Source organism: Myotis yumanensis, unplaced genomic scaffold (assembly GCF_028538775.1).
Source record: "Myotis yumanensis isolate MYYU_CA2020_CCGP unplaced genomic scaffold, mMyoYum1.0.hap1 SCAF_1, whole genome shotgun sequence".
NCBI classification, from domain to species: Eukaryota; Metazoa; Chordata; class Mammalia; order Chiroptera; family Vespertilionidae; genus Myotis; species Myotis yumanensis.
Genome location: NW_027223752.1, coordinates 50,643,151 through 50,663,002, shown reverse-complemented (window position 1 = coordinate 50,663,002; position 19,852 = coordinate 50,643,151). Strand labels below are relative to the sequence as shown.

The following is a 19,852-nucleotide window of genomic DNA, read 5'->3' as shown; positions in this document are numbered from 1 at the left end:
TACTACTTACTACAATTTTGACCAAAAAGTAATTGGGGATATGTTTTTTCTGGTAATAATAGCCAGTCCTATCAGACAAGCCTAAATATCATTACAGTTTTCCCCATCCATCTACACCATTTATCTTAAAAACAAGCCACTTCAAAGAGTCTTCAACTAAAATACTCAGCGGTAGGAGACACTGACCTATAAAAAAGGATGCATTTCCCAATAGAAGTCATTACATGACATTAGCTTCTAAAATAAGACTGACATATTAGGTTTTCTATTTTATTTTTATAGTTTGTTAGTAAGAAGTTCCCTTTTTCAACCCAAACTATAAAAAAGTTTATTTAGTAATTTTCATATCCATATTGAAGAATGAATATCAGTAACTACACAGTTCCTTTGTTCAAATCAAGGCAAACTTACATTTGAAAGAAAAACTGACTAGTTTGCTTCAGATAATCAAAATTTTGGAAGACTGAGAAAATCTAGAAATGTAACAGTAAGTTCAGAGATAAAAATAAACAAAAGATATTTCTATAAAATTCTGGTATTCAAAAAAAGGTAGGAAGACATTAAATTTAGGGTAAAAAGAAAGGTTTATAAAAAATTAAAGTGATTGCTATAAAAAAGATTATAAGTAAACATGTCTCAGCTGTTTATAATAATGAAAGAAGGCAGCGGGATTGATAATTTTTATGACTTATATTGTCCCTAGAATGTTTATTGAAATTACATTTGGTTATTAGTGTCCAATATTCTGAGAATTTTATTTTTACTTTTTAATGACTATTTTTGTTTATTTTTTTATCAATTACAGTTGACATTCAATAGTATTTTATACTAGAGGCCCGGTGCATGAAAATTCATGCACTGGAGCGGGGAGGGGTCCCTCAGCCCGTCCTGCCCCCTCTCACAGTCCAGGAGCCCTCAGGGGTGGGAGGCGACCCAGTGATCAGGGGAAGGCAATGCCCCATCACACCTCTGCTGCTGCCACTGCTGGCAGCGCAAGCCTCAGCCGGCCCTGGGCAGCTGGGCAGCTGACATCCAAGGTTTGCCTGTGCCTTGGGCCAACCATGGTTGGCTGGGGGGCTGAGGGGACTGGGGGACTCCAGAGGCAGGCGCGCGGCAAGGGCGGGCCCGGCCTTGCTGCATGCCTGCCGCCCAGCGGGGCTGAGGGGACTGAGCGCCACCATCTTTGCAATAGTGTGAGGATCAATTAGCATATTCCCTCCTTATTGGCTGTGGGTGCCTCCATCTTTGCAACAGTGTGAGGGTCAATTAGCATGTTCCCTCTTTATTAGATAGGATTCGTTTCAAGGGTACAGCATAGTGGTTAGGCATTTATATAATTTATAAAGTAATCCCTCTAAGATGTCTAGTACCCATCTGGCACTATACATAGTTATTACAATACTAGAGGCCTGGTGAATGAATTCGTGCATGGGTGGGGTCCGGCCAGCCCACCCCGATCAGGGTGAGGGGGCCAATCTGGCCGGGTTGACCTGGGGGAGGGGCCATGTGTGGTTGAGCGTCGACCCATGAACCAGGTCACAGTTCAACTTCAGGTCAAGGCACATGCCTCAGTGTGGGCTTGGTCCCTAGTAGGGGGCCCGCAACAGGTAGATGATGGATGATTCTCTCTCATCAATGATGTTTGTCTCTCTCCCTCTCCCTTCCTCTCTCTAAAACCAATTAAAAAACATATAATATTTTTTAAAAAGCATTCCAAGGGCAACAGTAGCTATAATAGGCAATTTATTGAACATTTACTAAGTGTCAGCAACTGTTCTAAGTGCTTTATTTATATTAACAAATTTAAGCTTCACAACAATCTTATGAAGACACTAGGGGCCCAGTGCATGAATTCGTGCACCTTGAAAGGAACTGTGCGCCACAAGGCTGTGGTGAGCACAGGTGTGGGTCTTGGCCCATCCTCCGAGCCCCCATCCGGTCCCTCCCACCGCAGCCCCGCTACTGCAGCCTCTGCTCCCACGTGCTGATGGCGCCAGCCCACTCACACGTGGCCCGCTCACACCCGCTGATGGCGCGGAGCGATTGGGGCCGGTGCCAGCAGTGGGTGCAAGCGGGGCTTGCGCTATCAGCGGATGTGAGCGGCAGCTGCTGCCCCTCAGGAGCAGGGAGAGGTGGAGAAGTCCTCAGGGATGATTGGGGCCAGCAGCCACCGCTCGCACCCACTGACGGCGCCAAGTGATTGGGACCGCCATCGGGCACCGGCAGTGGGTGTGAGAGGCAGGTGCTGGCCCCAATCACCCCTCAGGACCAGGGGGAGGTGGAGAAGCCCTTTGATATCTTTCTACCTTGTTTTCCTTTCTTTCCTTTTTAAAAATGTTTTTATTTCTTTTTAGAGAGAGAAAAAACATGGATCAGCTGCCTCCTGCACGCACCCCCAACCCTTCGGTGCACAGGATGCTCTCAATCAAGCCACACCAGCCAGGGCCCACCTCATTTTTTTTTTTTTTTGATAGTTTGTCTCTTCTCTGTTCTTTCTATTTGTTTGCTTTTTAAAAAGAGGATGCAAGAATAAGGTACTAAGAAACTGTCACACACTTTACAAATAACAATAACATCCACAAATGAACATATATGCAGCCTATGTAAATATAAGATTCTCTAACATACAATCAAGTAATAGCTCCAAAATCTACTTATAAATTGGTTGTCTGAAACTCAGAACATATTTTCCCATAAAGAACGTTAAAAGAGGATATATGAGCACCAGGAGAAAGATGCTGCCTGAAGTGGCAGGCCTTGAGCAGTGAGACAGAAAAAACAGAGTACACATATGGCCTGATAGCCCAAGAAGAAAGTGTTCTCAACCACAATTTGAGAACAGAAATAATGTCTCATTCACCTTTGAATCCTCAGTGAGTGGCAAAATACAGCTGACCCTTGAACAACACGGGTGTAAACTCTACAGGTCCATTTACACACATATTTTTTTCAATACATAGTGTAAATGTATTTTCGCTGCCTTACGATTTTCTAAGTAACATTTTCTTTATTGTAAGGATACACTATATCATATATATAACATGCAAAATATGTGTTAATTGACTATGTTATTGGTCAACATTAGGCTATTAGTAGTTAAGTATGGGGAGTCAAAAGATATATGCAGGTTTTGTACTGCATGGGGGATCTGTGCCCCTAACCCCCATGTTGTTTAAGAGTCAACTGTAAGCATTATGCTAAGTGAAATAAGCCAGTCAATGAAAGAAAAATACCACATGATCTCACTCATTTATGGATAATAAAGACCATAATAAACTGATGTACAAAAATAGATACAGAGGCAGAGCAGCATCGAACAGACTGTCAAACTATAGCGGGAAGGCCGGGGAGGGTTGGGAGGCGGGGGGGGTGGGAGGGGAGGTAAGAGATCAACCGAAGGACTTGTATGCATGCATATAAGCATAACCAATGGACACAAGACACTGGGGGGTAGGTGAGGCCGGGGGAATGTCAAGGGCGGGGGGGGAGTGGGGAAGGAGACATATGTAATACTCTTTGTAATACTTTAAGCAATAAAACAAAATTAAAAAAAAAAAGAAAAAAAAGTCAACTGTACCTGGCACCTCTTAAACATTCAAAAACTGCTAACTAGTGACTGATCAGGCAATGAGAAAAAGACTAAGTCAAGAAGTCCATCAATAGGTGGCACTGTCAACACAGAACATTTTGATTGTAAGACCCAAACAGCAGCCACATACTTAAAACTATTACCAGGTTGGTGCTGTTAACTAGGAGAATGCCTTCACCTAAATTATCAGCTGTTTCCATTATTGTATATTGCATAAGCACCATATTTTGAGGGGTTTTTTGTTGCTAATATGAATCATAAAATAGTTTCTCTGTTGGAGCAGTGGTTATGTGGGACTTTCAGGATTTTCTCTTATGACCCTTGGAAATATTTTAATGTCATTTTTATGGTTATTAGAGTAATATTATTCAAAAGATAGAGCATAGAAAAGTATAAGCACTAAAATAAAAATTATCTATAATCTTATCCAGAGACACCTTTTAATATTTTATGTATACCTGCCATTCATTTTGCCACATGCTATATGACATGTTATAAATAATAACAGTGTATATATTTCCTTCTATTCTGACTTTTCATTCAACAATTGTACTTTCTCATGTCAGTATATATTTTGTAATATATGACTTTTAATAACTGCATATATTACATGAATTATTATTAATTTCACTATCCTATTATAGTGCATTTTGACTGTTACAAATTTTTCACTATTATAGTAGCATGCTATAGAAAATAACACTTTCTTATGTAGCCCTACCCAGTTTGGTTCACTGGATAGAGCATCGGCCCATAGACTGAAGGGTCCTGGGATTCGATTCCGGTCAAGGGCACATCATGCCTTGGTTGCAGGCTAGATTCCCAGCCTGGTCTGGGCAGGTGTGGGAGGCAACCAATCAGTGTGGCTCTCTCACATCATATTTCTCTCTCTTTGTCTCTCCCCATCCCCTCCACTCTCTCTTTAAAAAAATCAATGGAAAAATATCCTGGGGTAAGGATTAACAATAACAAAAAAATACTTTCTTATGTATAAAATTCTATACCACTGTTTTAGGATTCAAAGTGGTAACTATGATATACAGTAATAAAGTGTGTGGTGCTTGACTTCTCCACAACCCACAGATTCTATTGAGCAATAATCCAGGGCATTATAAAACCAAACAAACAAGAAAGGAAGAAGACATTTTTGTCCACTTTTCCTGAATCATTCTCTTGTTCCACATCTGGTAGGAAAAAAGAAAGTCCCACAAAGTCTCTGACATCAGAGAGAACAAGAACAAGTCAATTTTCCTGCTAGAACCACTTTTGTTTTCCACTTAGAATAATAAACCATCAATTTAAACAGGAAAAGCACAGATTTGTAATATATAAAAAATCTTGGTGTGAATCAGTGCTTAAATTCAGGTTTCCACAGTAAGTAGACTGCTTAGAAATTAGCTGCAAACAAAAAAGATAATGTAACTAATATCACTTAATGAGAAATGAATTTTCATTTAAAATTCTGTCATGATTTGTTATTGTTTGAATAAAGTAATAAATGTCATATACTCTAGCTCCTCCTTCATATAGCCTCCTAATTAATTCAAATATTATTCAAGTTGCCATAAATAGGCCAACAGCTCCTGAAGCTTAAAAATCAATAACTATTTAAGCCAGTGGTAAGTCATATGGAAAAGTTCAGAACAAATCAACATCAGTTTTGTGGCTCTCTTGCACAAACAAAAAATTTATATCGCTTACTAATTTTCAAGAGTGTAAATTTGTGTACATAAATTCAAAACTCAGGCCAAAATTTACTCATTTATTCCCAGTACATATTGGGCTTGTGTCAAGATCAATTAACTTCTCTAACAAGTACATTCTTATAAAATTTCACAATGAGATCTATGTTTAATCATTCAGAAAAATAAAATTATGTAACATATAGTATATATAACGATGATGATAAATGCTATTCTGAACGCCTACTGAGAGCTGCAGTTCAAAGGAAAATTGTAAAAATGATGTAAAAGTTGCCTAGAATGTTTAATTCCAAAGAAAGTTCTTATAAAACAAGTCAAATACAATCTTTTTGTTTCATTCTAAGTTCAAACAGGGTTCAAATAGCTCAGAAATTCTGTACACTTAAATTTCAAAAACTGAATCCCAGAACCATATTCTCTAAACATAAACTGAATAATTTGCCCAACAGTCCTTACTTATTACCTAATCTTACTGGTAGGTCTCCCAGAGACTACTTTTTACAGTAATCTCAAATATACTTCAATAGATTAGTGTAACCTGGGCTACGCTGTTTACAGGTGTCTCCGCCTCCTTCCACCAAGATGAGAGTAAACGGGCAATCAGAAAATAGAGACTATAAACACCAAGCCACAGCTTGCAACCTTATCAAACTGCTTCTTTACGTTTGGGCTACTATGTTCATTCATGTGTCATACATTTTCAAGAATAACGTATTAACGGAGTAATACAATCTGTGCCCTCACGGGTCTCTAGATGGCTGGCACGTCTTTTCTCCCTAAATAAATACATGCCTGTTGACTGATGCCTGTCCTGCTGTTGCAAACAAGAAATAACTGTCCTGAAAAACAAAAACCCTTCTCTAGGGCTCCAGGCGTAACCATGCGTTTGTATTAAAAGCACGCTGAGACAATAACAAAAATCTTCCAGCACATCTGTCATTTAAAAGCACGATAATGAAAAGCTGTCGCCGCGACCCAGTTTTAGGTCACAAGCTTTTTTTCATTTTTTTCTCCTCCCCCCTCTCCCCCCCAGAATGCGAGAAACTTCAAAAGGAATGGTGGCGACCAGGAATCGTTTCAAATCCCCCCTCCCGCCCCCCGCCCCATAAAAAATAAAATAAAATAAAAGACTGGGGGGTGAGGTGGAAACTAGCGAACTTGGACGCAGATCCAGCTCACGCCGGTCGGGGTAGACTAAGCAGACCCCTGGGAAGGAAACGGGCCTCCGGGGCCCCGCCAGGCTCCCGCAGCCGCGGGTGCCAAACACCGAGCAGGTGGGATTCCGGGAAGCCACCTCCGTCTTACGTAACGGGGTTGTCAAAATCCCGGCTCCAGGACCTCCCCTCTCACCGCCCCCGTCCCCACCCCCACCTCCCAACAACGAGAGCCCCGGATAGAAAATCCCCATGAAAACAGTGGAGCCCTCCACGCTCCCGAGGCAGGGGCGCGAGTGCTCCTCTCAGCACAGCCGCGCCATCCCGGGGCGGACGGAGCCGCGGAGGACCGCGGGCTCCGAGAAGCCCCCGGGCGGAGGTCGCGGCCGTCCGCGCCACCTCTCCGAGCCCGGCTGGCCCCGCTCCCGCACCCTCGGCTGTCACCGCTCCGGGCTGTGACAGCTCCACATGCCACCGCTGTCCGCGTCGCCGCCCCCGCACTCACCTCACTGCTGGCTCCCGAGCGAGCAGCGGGTCGAGCTGGGAACGCGGTGCCCGGTCCCCTCGCGAGCGGCCGCGGGACACGAGGGGCTGAATGCGGCGGAGCTCGGAGCCTGCTTAGCTCATCCCCGGCCCCGCGCTCCGCCCTGCGCAGCTCCCCCGCCCGCCCAGGCCTGCCTCTGTCTCAGTCAGACGGGACTCCCCCTCCCCTTGCGGCCGCTGCTGCCTCCGCCTCTTTCTCTGACTCCAGCCACCGCTAACTCCGCCGCTGCGACCGGCGCCATCTTGGCAGTGACGGAAGGGGTGGGGGAGGTCCTCGCGGCCCGCAAGAGCCAATCGCGGGCCAGGTCCGGCCATCGGGGGCGGGGCCCTAGCGCCTGAGACTGATTGCGTGAGAAAGTGGGCGGGGCTCAGCCGGTGACGCGCGGTGTTGTTGGGGGGAAAATGCGCCGTGTGGTTCCCCCTCCGGTCGGGAGATCCCCAGCCCGAGGCGCGCGTGGGCGAGACACACTTTCCCTTCTCTTTTCGTCGCCGGCGGGGCCCGGGATCTGTCTGGGACCCGCGGACCTGCTAGCTCCCTTCTCCGCAGCAGCCCCGGGAGTCCGGACAGCGCTGAGCCGGAGCTCCGTGCGTCTGTCCGAGGGCCGCTCCTCCACCCAGGGTGTTCACATTCCCCAGGAAACCCGCTAAGGGGTTAGCCACCACCTCGTAGGTTTCGGTCCCAAGATACTGAAGGTCAGATAAAATGCGAGCTTCAGTGGGTTTCTCTGAAAAGTGTGTAGATAAAACACCTATTGTTGACCGAAGGGGTGTGGATTACATTGAATTAATGGGATATGGCCTACTTAAACCTAGCGATGGCTCCACCATAAGTAGCTTTTGGCAAGTTGCCTCTGAGAAATGAGCGTAATAAAGGTTGGTTACCGCTGCAGGGTTGCTCCGAGGGTTAAATTCTATAACACATGCGAAACGCTTGGCATAGTGCCTGAAAGTACTCAATAAATGTTAGATATTATTCCATGGGCAACTGAAGGAAGAAAAAGGACCCTAAATGTCCCTCTGGTTTCAAGTGAGTTTTCCTAAATTGCACGGAATAGGCATTGATCTCTTTTACTAACCAAGTTTATAGCTCTATTTCCTATCTCCATAACTTCCATTGTATTCATTCATTCAGTCAACAAACATTCATTGAAACTAACGCTTGAGGTGGCTAGAGAAACAGACAAGGTCTGCCTTCATGGAACTGACAGTCTAGTGGGAAAAAGAGGGACAACAAAACATCACATTTTGAGGGGAAACATGTACAAAGGTTATAAGCAGAATTCTGACAATCAACAGGTTAGCTTTAAAAACAAACAAAAAAGGTGGTGAGGGAAGGACCATCTGAGGGATGAGAAGGAGCCAGTAATGTGAGAAATGAAGAGTGAATATTTAAGGCAGTGGGAGTGGCTGTGTAAAGGACCCGTGATAAGGAGGAGCTTGGCTGTTGGAACTGAGTGGAGACCATGGTGCTGGGGAATGCATAGAGCAAAGAGGAACCTGGCATCGCGCTGGAGAGGTGAGCGAGGGCCTAGGAAGACATAGAAGAAACAAGATTGGGTTTTATTGTAATTGCAACTAAAGCTATTGAAGTGTGCCCAGCTGGGGTGGCTCAGTGGTTGAGCGTGACCTATGAACCAGGAGGTCACAGTTCCGGGGCTCCATCCCCAGTGTGGGGCATGCAGGAGGCAGCCAATCAATGATTCTCTCTCATCATTGATGTTTCTATCTCTCCCTCTCCGAAATCAATAAAAGATATATTTTAAAAAAATAAAAACAATTGAAGAGTGGGGAACGACTCTGTTAGAGCAAGGGAGTTGGGAATAGTGATGCTTTAGATCTGACAAAGCAAACAACAAAAGCCTCTTCAATACTAAGTTGGTTAAATTATATGCTCTGATCTTCAATTACCTTATTGTTAAAAAGAAATGTGTGAGACTGTGTGTACAGAAAAAAATACTACTGTCCCTGAAAATTGTTAAATAATGTAAGTTGTTTCTAAGTGTTTTGTATGTTATGTTAATGTTGGGTATATTGCCTAATCAATGCTATTTGAGAAGTACATTTTTTATTGATTACAAGTAGTAATCCAAACCAGTCAGTCTTACTAAATTTTGCACAATGTGCTACAAGGGAAAAGAATATGAACTGTTATGTGTAGTTTCTTGTTGTTGTACTTTCAAATGTATTTTTAAGTGCTGAGCTCTGCATTGTCTAATAAAATTTGCTATCAAGACATGAATTTTTAAAATGTCATTACTGTAAAATACACATAACAAAATAGAATATTTTTACTGTACAGTTAAGTAATATTAAGTACAGTCACATTGTTGTACAACCACTGTCCATTCCTAGAACTTTTTTCATTATCCCAAACTGAAACTCTACTCTGTAACCAATAGCTTCTATTCTACTTTCTAAAACATGTATTTTTAAAGGTATGTGGTGAGGCCCCCTTCCCACCTCAAAATGGCAAATGGCCTCGGTGATTAATAGAATTCTTAGCTCTCATTGAAGTGTTCAATAAACCATACCATATAAGTTTGAAACCACCACCAAGAAATAAGGATTAGTAAAAGTTGTTAGCTTGGATGGCTAACACGTCATACTAATGAAGAATACTAACATAGGATCGATGAATATTTAGCACGTAAAAACTTTGTTCCATGACAATAAAATGTGCTCTATGGTCTTGTAAATGTATGCTCCAAAATGGCCCAGACAGCCTGTTCCTCCATTTATATACATCTACTCTAAATGCATATTTTTAATGCTATTAATTTTCATTAAAATAGAAGTGATTTTTATCTCTGGCTAAATTTAATTTTAAAAATCACTCTTGTGAATAATAAAATATAAAAAAGAAAGCATGTTTTTTTTGCCACATTTCAAATAACCAAGCATTCTATAAAGTTATGAATTTCAAAAGATCAAGATTTTGACCTGAAAACACTGAGTTGACAACTTTTAAAAATTTATTTCTTATTGTTGACACTCTTACAGATACCCCCTATTTACTCCCTTTTTGCTTTATTTTTTTTTAAATATGTCCTAATGCCACATTTTAACTCCACTAAACAAACTAAATTTATTTTTGTTGTTAAAATTTCCAGGGATTTTTAAAAATGTTTATTGATTGAGGATTTATATAGAGAGAGGAAGTTGGTGGGGGGTTAGGGAGGGAGAGATTTGTTGCTCCACTTATTTACATATTCATTGATTGATTCTTGCATGTGCCCTGACCAGGGATCCAACCTGAAACCTTGACACATTGGGACGATGCTCCAACCAACTGAGCTACCCAGCCAGGGCTCAAACTAAATTTCTTTTTCAGGCTGGACCCTTCCTCCTCTTGCCCATGTCATCCACAGTGTTTTAAACCCAACCTGAGGACATGGCTACAGCCGGTCAGATTGCGAGAGAGGTTATAGCATAAAAGGACACAAAGGAACTTTTGAGGATGATGGATATCAAGATTGTAGTGATGGTTTCACTTGACCTATGTCAAGTTTATCAAGTTGCATATTTTAAACATGTGTAGTCCTCTGAATGTCAATTATATCCCTACAAAACTGTAGAAATTGTACAAGTCCGATTGGGAACCTCCCATCCTTTCACAATTGGATGCAGACTTAGCCTTCCATTGGTTTTAATTGTTGGGATACCTACCAGGTCAATTCCTCTTTGAGGAGTAGCTTGTTTCATTAAAACATTTGACTAGCAACAAAAAGCACTCTTATTTATTTGTTTGTTTGTTAATCCTCATCCGAGGATATTTTTTCCATTGATTTTTTTCTTTTCTTTTTTGAGAGAGAGAGAGAGAGAGAGAGAGAGAGAGAGAGAAAAGAACATTGATGTGAAAAAGACACATCGATTGGTTGCCTTCTGCACTCGCCCTGACCAGGCTGGGGATTGAACCTGCAACCCAGATACATGCCCTTGACCGGAATCAAACCTGGGACCCTTTGGTGCCTGGGATGATGCTCTAACCACTGAGACCCTGGCCAGGGCAAAACCACTCTCTTTTTAAGTTGGTAAAAAGAGTCAAACATTTTCATTTTCATCTACATTACAGCATACCAATTAAAATATTATAAACATAGTTGCAAGCACAGTTTACAGAATGGTATTCTAAAAAGTTGCCAAAGTGGAAAAGGTTTCAATTGTATTTTTTCCTCAATCAAAGAAAACACTTTCTGAAAGAACATATTAAAAGGCAGTAGAAAACATTAAGCAGTACTTGACCTCATGCTCAGGAAGTGCCTTTAAGAATCTCAAAGCTCCTTAACAGTCATTTCATGAGTCCTCTAAGCATCCCAGGCCTATGTCACTATAGTCACAGTTAAACAAACTAGAAACCCAAGCGAGATTTGGGCAGATGAAAAATATGCCTTAGAAATTTGGGCCCCATGCCATTTCTGAAATTATGTCATTTTTTGCACCTGGTACTCTATATGGCTATTTCCTAGAAGCTATTTTTAAATACTGTGGCTTGAACAATGCAGGACGAAAGACCTATGAAACCGGTAACAGCACTGGAAGCTGTTGTACAGCCTAATCCTCTCCACCTGTTAAATCTATTCACCTTAATTGCTATGCCAGAAATTTCCCACATCCTATATAATAAAAGCATAGTATGCAAATTGTCCCCTTGACCGGGAGTTGTCCGGGAGTTTGACCAGGGGGCAGGGCCGATGTGGGGTGGGGAGGCGGGGGCGGGGGGAGGGGGAAGGAAGGGAGGCCCCAGCCAGCAGCCGGCAGTCGCTAGGGATCCTACCAGTGCACGAATTTTGAGCACTGGGCCTCTAGTCTTTACATAAAAACCTGGAGGCTTCCAAAAAGCGATTCTTGATATCTATGCCATGGGGCTTCCTTCAGGGTGAGAAAGCGTTCCACCAGGCACTTGTGGTCCTTCAGAAACGCGTTGGATGTGTACCAAAGCAGAACACACATTGCCAAATTCTATTCATTGTGGAAGTGTTAGAATGGCATTCCAGTGTAGTCAATCCACAAACTGAAATTTATTAGCAATGCTGTCAAATAATCAATTTATTTCTTAACGCAAATCTGATGAAATACTTTTGAAAGACAAATTATCTGAACAATTTGCAAAAATAATAGTGAGAAATGTCATGTTGCAACTGATAAACTCGAAACCTGATACTTGAGAGGAGTGTCCAGGGACAGGAGAGCTGCGGCAGTGTGAGCCACTGCTGTCTCTACCCTCTTGGTGGCCAACTGAGGAGTCATATATTTGACTGAGCACTTTTTCACACATTTAAAAATTATCACCTCTCAACATCCTCCTCAAGTGAATGCTTTTACCTCTCTCAACAATTCCTTCTAAATTCAATTTTTAGTTTTTAAATGATCTGCAAAAGAAAATTATTTTTATATAGTGTGTCTTTTTAACTGTCATTGTCCATAGTCAAGTGTGCACCCTGTCCTATCATTTTTAAATGATAGCACATTTTTATAACTCTTAATAAATTCACTTCAGTCAGTATTTATACACAAAGCACTATGTTGGGCACAGAAGGAAAACAAAGATAAGCACCAGACGTGTAACTCTAAAAAAAAATGGAACTATTAGAAGTTCTACAATAGATGGATGAACTTGTTGCTGGGGTGCCTTAGGGAGTTGAGTGATTAATTCTGATTGTGGGGATTGAAGGTGACAAATAGATGAATTTTGAACCAGTCCTGAGAGAACCTAGACTTTCTATGAAAGGCCAAGGCATCGTTGTTTGGGGTATGGGGGTGGTACAAGGCAGTAACAGCTTGGGCTTGTGTTGTTTTTTTTTACACTCTGAATCTTTATAACAGATGTATCAGAATTGTTCTCAACAAGTGAGAAAGAGATACTTATAAATTGTTTCAGCACTTTGACTGTCGTTGTAATGGCCAAAGGTTCAAATAATTTGGAAGGATGGATATCTGTGCTGACTTGCAGGAAATATGAGTCAGCTTTTCTCATGTACTCAGCACAGCTCTGTTATTACAGCTAGGATATTTGGGAAACATTAAGCTGAACAAATCAAACACCGTAATTCTTTTCTTTTTATTGATTGGCCCAGACATACATCCTGCAAGGGTAGACAACAGGAACACTCTTTTTATTGTCAAGGCTTAAGGAACTCTGCTGGCAAGGGGAAACACCTGCAATTGAAAAAAAAAAAAAAACAAAAACAAAAACACACAACTTCTGTTTTCTATATAATCCTTCAGGCTAGGAACAGACACATCTTTAGTCCATACCTCTCTTCTATGCTTCAGGATTGTGTATTCAACTGTCTCCAGACATCTTAGCACCAAGTATTTCTGAACCTCAGCATTTTTTAAGGTAAACTCATTATGCTTACTCCAAACCTGTTTCTCCTATATTCTCTAATTTCTTGAGTAGTACCCACAATGCACCAGTCACAAAAGTCAAAACCTGTGAGTAATCAACTCCCCTTTTGTCCCTCATTCTTTAACACTTAGCCATCAAACCAATTGATATCACCTGCTTAACATCAACTGTGTCCTTCCTTACCTCTCCATCTCCATTTCCACTGAGCTAGTTCAAACACACGTTTTATTTAACCTGAAATTTTGCTGCATTCAACTAATTGGATTCCCCATCTCCTGTCTTTCTCTCTTACATCTAGCCTTCCCTTTGTTGCCAGGTTGATCTTTCTAAAGAAGAAATGTGATCAGTTGTTCTAGATATAGTTTGAGGCTGCTAGCCTTCTTCTCTCCTTTCATTCTATTCTCGGTAGAAAAGTTCATCAGTGTCCACTCTTGATATTACCTAAGAAGAGCAGGGCATCAGGGCCTATGCTTCATTCTCCCCTGCCCCTTTCCAATATGTTAGAGACAGCCTCTCATTCTGAACACATTCAGACTCAAGATGCCAGGCTCTTAATTGAGAGAAAGAATTTAAGTAACCCATAAGCACAGTGTTTCCCTTTCCCACACAGATGTGTACAAAGAGATGGATTGGTTAGTTATATCGAGCTAGTGATATTAAGGGCAGAGTTAATCCAGAAGGGGAAAACTCTAACAATTTGCTTACTTGGGATTTGGAGAATAATAGACTGTTAGTAATAAAGATCTAAATTAAAAACAAAACAAAAAAAGATCTTCAAAGCCACTCCTAAGGGCTCTCTAGTGTCAGCATCACTTTACTATCTCTTAGAAACAGATATCCTTCCTCTACCTTCTCTGCTTATAGCCCTCCCTGCATGTTTTCATATTTTGTTGTAATTACTTTAACAGCATTTTTAAAATTTAGTAAACATCACCCTATTGATTTAATAGAATTTAGATCTAGTAATAGTAACTATGGAGTTTAAAATTCTGCTTAAAGGGAAGTAGAAGACAGTTGATAGGAGGCTTTTATGTGAATGTATTAGAACTGAAATGGAAGAAAGGCTTTTAGAAATGGCACAATAGGCCGTGCTGGCAAACTCCTGCCTGCCTGTGCAGTGCTGTCTGGAAGGCAGTGGAGGGTACAGTGAAGAAAGGAGAGCCATAGACTCCTTGATGTTGGTTTGAAGAGAGTATATAACAATACAACTCATTTTAAACAAACTCTATGATAAAAGAGAATTGGTGAAGTTATGGAAAGAGACAAGAAACATTCTTCTATCACATTCTCCTGATGATCACATAGGCTCTGTTTGCTACAAGGTCTGGAGCAAGAATTGAAACAGTCAAGGTAATAAAAATGGTGGTTGGTTGCAAAGGAAAATCTCAAGGGTGGAGTTCAGGTAAGATGTAGGGAAACTGGATAAGGGTAGGGCTAAGTGGATGGGGTTATAGAGCCATTGAGGTGGGACAGGCAATTAGGAATGGATTTAAAATGTGTCATCTGACCCATGTCATGATGGCTTTATGGGAATGACAATTTCATCAACTGAGTTTATGTGTCTCTGACACAGAACAAAGGACTTTTGAGTAGGAAGGAAATGTAGAGATCATCTAGTGACCATTCTATTTTTCCACAGGTGACCATTTGCCTACTTGTGATTTTTCCAAGGTCATATACATCCAACAGTGGAGGAGAGTTAGGACTGGAACCCAGATCTCTAGATTTCCAGTTCTTTGATTTCTTGACTATATAAATACCTATGAGTTCCAACAACTCAGAATTCCAAAGTTCCCATGAAGTAAGCTCAATACACAAGAAAATCCTTATTTTGGAGATGAAGAAACTGGGGATCATAAAGGTGGAGTGAAATATAGTCAATAATCCGATATAATAAAAGTCTAATATGCAAACTGTCCCCTCAGGCAGTCATTTGACCGGGAATTCAACCAGGAAACCGTGAGTTCGACGGCTCACTATTACATGCGCTGACCATCAGTGGGCGGCGCGGAACATGGCGGGCGTCAGCAACATGCTGTGACCTCTTGCCAGCTACCTGAGGGTAGGGGTGACAGGGACAGAGGTGCGGTGAGAATGTAGGGCATCTGCCGAGCTCGCTCTCACTCCCCCTGCTACCCTCACCTGGGACGGGCGGCCATGAGGAGCCTGCCCCACACCCACTCAGCCTCTTTTGGGTGAGCCAGGCCACAGTTGCAGGGACCACAGGGGCCAGTTGGGCTCCACGTGGGTTTACGCAGGAGCTGGTCTGCAAGGCCAGCCAGGAGAGAGCGCGCTGCCCGCCCAGCCTCCGTGTGGCACCGCTGGGTGGCCCAGAAGCCCACGCTGTGCCCCAACCCATGGCGTCCGGCCGTGCTCACCGCATTCCCATGTGGGAACCTGGGCGCTGTGACTCAGGCGGAGGGAGGCTCATGGGAGCTCGGGGGCCTAGGTGCTGCCCAGGGCCCAGAGGTCAGCTGGGACCTGCCCTTCTATGCCAGATGCTTGCGCTTCGGTCTCAGCCAGGCCTAGGGACTGCATGCGTGCACGAATTTTTTGCACTGGGCCTCTAGTGTTATAATAATTATGTATGGTGATAGGTGGGTACTGAAAATATCAGAGGGTACATTTTGTAAAATATATGATTGACTAACTACTATGCTATAAACCTGAAACTAATCTATATATATAAAAAGCTAATATGCTAAGTGTCCGTCCGGGTAATGACGTCACATAGCAGCGCCTGGCTTCCTCTCCCTAGTGACTAACTAGCCTCCTTGGAGTTTCTTCAGCCCAGGAACACGACTTGCTTTATAGCCAGGTAGAAACATTTTACACTGTAACCAAATGTCTGGGAAGCATTTTCCCATGCCTCATCTCATTTGATCCTCACAGAAGCCCTGAAGTAGGTAGATAGGAGACTTGGTAGAATCCTATTTCTTTTCATTAGCTGGAAAACAGAGATTTAGAAAGTTAGAAACTTGACCCGACTGAAAAGAAGTAAGAAGTGGTGGACCTTGAAAATGACTTCAGGTTTCCTCACTGCACAGAATATAGTCAAACACTGCTGCAGTTAAATATTTTACCCCTTGCTCTCCCTGCATGATCTACAATAATAATCTGCTTCCTGTTGATATTTACTTCTGTGTTGCCGACAATTACCTGAAAGAGAAGTTGGGGTGCTTCACTGGGCTGGAAAAAGTTTAGTTAAATCAGAAAGCAGGTCTAATTAAGCAAGTTTATTCTATATCTATAAAAGGCTACGTTGACTTGTGCATGTGTGATACATATAAAGATCTTGCTGGCGCCAATCGCACGCATGTGTTTCCATCTGTCATTATTGATTGTGAATTTGGTTGACACTTCTATTATAGAGAAAGGGTAGATAGCGATATTAAAATATTTCTTCTAATTAATTTCCTTTCAATGTGCACAAATTCATGCACCGGGCCACTAATACAAAGTAATACTGAGTGTAAACTGTAATTGAAAAAACAATTTTTTAATAAAAAAAAAAAAGGTAGAATGAATTTACCAAATCACATGGGTGGACTAGACCAGAGCCCAGGCCTCTGGGCCAATTCCTGGGCCAATGGGCTTCTACCAACCATACTACCTCAGAGACTCAAAACATGTGAAATCTTCAATGCCATGGGCCTACACACATTCCCTCATTCAAGCTACAGGTACTTTACTTTGTACTATTATGTGTTATACATTGTGCTAGGTGCTGTAGCAAAGATTACAAAACTGAAAGATTTATTTTGCCAGACTAGATTTCTATTTTGCAAGACTAAAAATTGTACGTTACCTAATTATCAGGGAAATGCACATGCCTTTTGGTGGTTGATAAGCTAGCAGGAAGTAAGTCTTGGTGCACTACAATATTCAGAATGTTTCACTTTCACCAGAGGATGGGTTTAAGATTCTATACTCTATTGCCCAATAATACATCTATCAGATGGGCAAACATTAAAAAGTCTGACATTACCAATGGTTACTGAGGATGTAGATAACTGGAATTCTCATGCTCTGCTGGTGGAATATCAAATGGCCCAACCCTTTCAGAAAGCAGTTTGGCAGTATTTAGTAAAATTAAAAATGCATATACCTTACAATCCAGCAATTCCATTTCTGGCTATATACTCTAAAGCAGCTTTTTTTTTTTTTTTTTTTGAAACTGTGATTCATGATCCATTAGTGGATTGTGAAATCAATTTAAAGGTTATAACAACCATTTTTAACAAATGAAATAGAACAGAAAATATCAGAGTAAGGATTGTGTGCCACTTAGATTCTCCCTCTCCAGGACTGAAGCGTTAATTGACCCAGATGCTAGGAGGGTTGACTGCCAACAGCTTTAAGCTGGTTCCCTCTCCAGGAAGAGAGCTATTTGCTCAAGGTCAGACTCTCTTCCTGGGTTGGCTGTATTCAGTAACTGATCAATGCAGGTGTATGAAGGCCTGACCCTCTTGCTCCAATTTGAAATTATTCTGGATCACCACAGACAGTGCAGTATCATCTGAGGTCTTTGTAGTCATTTCAGTAGATCCCAAAACTCCCTCTGTCCATTTCTGTTTCCTTCACTTCCCCACAGGTGCTGATCCTGGTACACTCCCCAATAAACATCCCCCACACAAATTTCTGTCTCAGGTCTGCTTCCCCAGCAATTTGGCCTGTGATGATATATGCATGTATGCATGTACAGGATCTGAAAGTAAAATTATGTCTCATCATATATATTGGCCACAAAAGCTGGAAAACCCCTGTACCTAGAGAAACTCTTGCACATATGCACAAGGAGGGATTTGTATTTCCTCATACTTAATTACTGCAAAACTTTTAAAAGAGAATGTCAACAGAATTTGATGAACTCCTGAAAGATTCCAGTATTGTTCTTTTTGTTAAAAAAAAATTAAAGTTATAACTTTTATTTTTTTTCAGTATTGTTCTTATTACATGGAACTTAGTAGTAATAAAAATAGGGGAAGAAAAAAAAATAACTTACAGGAAATCAACCAAACAGTTATAACTGGAATGTCTGTATTTCATGAGCCATTAAATTTTGACCAAATTTCTTGTATAAGAGGAAGTGACCTTGTTAACGTGCTTTCACTACTTCCTGATAGTAAGATAAAGTTAAAAATGCTTTGCTTTTGTGTGTAGATTTTCTGCAATAATAATTCATTGAATAAAATGTAATTTAAAAATATTTTAAACATATAGAAAAGTGAGAAAAGAAACCCATGTACCTATACAGGGTGGGGCAAAAGTAGGTTTACAGTTGTGGGTATGTGAAACACAGAGTTTATTCTTGTATATTATTTATTAAGTATTGAATTATTTTCCATATGAACAACTGTAAAACTATTTTTGTCCCACCCTATATGGAGCACTTAGAATTCAAAAGAAACTGGCTAACTTACATTAGAAAGAGGAATTCAGTAGAGGTTAGTGTTATTATCCAAAAGCATATGTAAGAGATAGACCTAAGGAAGAAACTGAAAAAAAAAAAAGGAAGCAAAATAAAAGTGTAGCCAGTAATGAAACTATAAATTAGGGTAAGAAGTGGTTGTGGCTTAGGGAGAGTCTGTTGGATTGTTGACTTGACCCTCTATTTTACTTACTTAGGTTGGGTTTTATCTTTCTACAGAACATGTGCCAAGAGATCTACAAAATTTAATGCAGAATCTTTATTAATATTTCAACTAATGCATTTATTTAAGGAAAATCCAAATTTTAGAATATTAGTAAATCCCATGTATAAAAGCAACCAATAAGAAACAAATCTTCAGCCCTAGCCGGTTTGGCTCACTGGATAGAGCATCAGCCTGGGGACTGAAGGGTCCCAGGTTCGATTCCAGTCAAGGGCATGTACCGTGGTTGCGGGCACATCCCCAGTAGGAGGTGTGCAGGAGGCAGCTGATCGATGCTTCTCTCTCATCAATGTTTCTCTCTATCCCTCTCCCTTCCTCTCTGTAAAAAATCAATAAAATATATATTTTTAAAAAATAAAAATAAAAAAAAATAAAAAAATAAACAAATCTTCATATCTAGAGATGAGAACACGGCGAGTCTATTTATAAGGAAATACAATGATATAAAATAACTCTAAATGATGATATGTAGGAATTTCCAAAACCACAGGGAAGTTGAAACAAGAAAATTTGGAGGTTAGAGTCTATTCGAAATAGCTGCAGATGAAAATTTGAGGAAGAATTGTTTATGGCCACCTCGGTCCTCAGAATTAAGAAATTCAAAGATTGTGAATAACTGGACCAGAAGCTGATTTGGAATTTCATCTAGATCAGCGATTTTCAACTGGTGTGCCAGAGCAGGCACACTGGTGTGATGCAAGAATTTTTAAAACATGCAATACCTGACTATTTAGTCAGGGACACTGACCTCTTTTCCCTAAGACTATCAAATAAAAAAAATGACAACAACCAAAACAACAATAGTCATCCGGTGTGAATGAAGAAAAATTAAACTCTTTTTTTTGTCAGATTGGCAAAAA

At 41.2% G+C, this 19,852-nt stretch overlaps 1 protein-coding gene across 7 annotated transcripts in view; it reads right to left on the bottom strand.

Moving 5' to 3' along the window:
- The window catches only part of DENND4A (DENN domain containing 4A), a 112,093-nt gene that overhangs the window by 90,860 nt on the left and 1,381 nt on the right, over nucleotides 1-19,852 (bottom strand). For 4 of the 7 annotated variants that reach the window (XM_070420571.1, XM_070420591.1, XM_070420621.1 and 1 more), the window contains exon 1: nucleotides 6,952-7,172. The exons of 1 other annotated variant lie outside the window; for it this stretch is intronic. The gene's annotated coding sequence lies outside the window, so the exon portion shown is untranslated. Of the gene's footprint in view, nucleotides 1-6,951; nucleotides 7,174-19,852 lie in introns of those variants that run through there. 2 more of the 7 variants (XM_070420601.1, XM_070420610.1) reach the window with 1 other exon arrangement.